Genomic DNA, 1,353 nt, shown 5'->3' on the forward strand with positions numbered 1-1,353 from the left:
CTGACCTGCTTTATAGGCCATCAGCTCTTTATTGAACCAATGAGAGGCTGATAGACAAGAATGTTTACAAAATACTGAAATAGGTGATGCTTCATAAAAGAACAATACAAAAGTCCAGACCATACTCAACCCTCTGCTGGTACAGAAATCAATATTTGAATAATACAGAGACAACCTTTACACTGTGCACAAGAAGTTTATCCCCCTCTCTGCTTGTAAGTGGCCAAAGGTGACATGTAAAGATGGTTTGCTACTCTCTCAACCCAGAAAACTCCACAAAATCATGCAAATCAAGATGTCCAAACCTTCGTGTTCACTTTTAGAACATCTGGGAAACTGCCCAGGCCATTGAGGGTATGCATATCCACAAAGCCACCAAGTATGTGAAGGATGTCACTTTGAAGAAGTAATGTGTGCCATTCCAGCAATACAATGGTGGAGTCAGTAGGTGCGCCCAGGACAGTGAGGCTGGACACAAGGATGGTGGCCAAAAAAGAGTGCTGAGTTTTTACTGCACATGCTTAAAAATGCAGAGAGTAATGCTGAACTTAAGGTTTTCAATGTAGATTTCCTAGTCATTGAATACATCCAGGTGAACAAGGCACCTAAGATAAAACGACAAACCTACAGAGCACATGGCCAGATTAACCCATACATGAGCTCCCACTGCCACATTGAGATGATCCTCACTGAGAAGGAACAGATTGTTCCAAAGCTAGGGGAGGTTGCACAGAAGAAAAAGATACCCCAGAAGAAGCTGAAGAAGCAAAAACTCATGGCACAGGAATAAATTCAGCATAAAATCAATGCAGATAAAGTTTTTTTTTTTTTGTGAAACAAATTTGGTAGGTATATTTTTTTTGAAGTTCAGTTCTTTTTAATTTGAATATTTTTTTTATTTTTTATTTTTTTTATTAACTTGAGTATTTCTTATATACATTTCAAGTGTTATTCCCTTTCCCGGTTTCCGGACAAACATCACCCTCCCCCCTCCCCTTCCTTATGGGTGTTCCCCTCCCAAACCTCCCCCCATTGCCACCCTCCCCGCATAGTCTAGTTCACTGGGGGTTCAGTCTTAGCAGATAAAGTTTTTAAAAAAGAAAGATTATCCTGATGACATCAACTCTAGGAAAACAAATTTAACTCCTTAAGGTTGTGTGACCAAAGCTAAGCCTTCTTCTCCCTAGTCTCAATTAGGACCATTTGTTATATAGCACTATGAAACTAACACAGTGAACTAAAATAAACCAATCTTGGAAAGATGTGTGGATTCAAAAAAAAAAAATAAGGGCATTGAGTAAGGCATATTATCAACTGTCATGGGAGAAATGCACACAAAATAATTACAACCAG

The 1,353-nt window shown here is 39.0% G+C and overlaps 1 pseudogene; it reads left to right on the forward strand.

Annotated features, from left to right (window-relative positions):
* The first annotated feature begins 242 nt into the window (after nucleotides 1-242).
* Nucleotides 243-790, forward strand: Rpl17-ps15 (ribosomal protein L17, pseudogene 15; annotated as a pseudogene).
* The last annotated feature ends 563 nt before the right edge of the window (nucleotides 791-1,353 follow it).

Source organism: Rattus norvegicus, chromosome X, assembly GCF_036323735.1.
Source record: "Rattus norvegicus strain BN/NHsdMcwi chromosome X, GRCr8, whole genome shotgun sequence".
Lineage (NCBI taxonomy): Eukaryota > Metazoa > Chordata > Mammalia > Rodentia > Muridae > Rattus > Rattus norvegicus.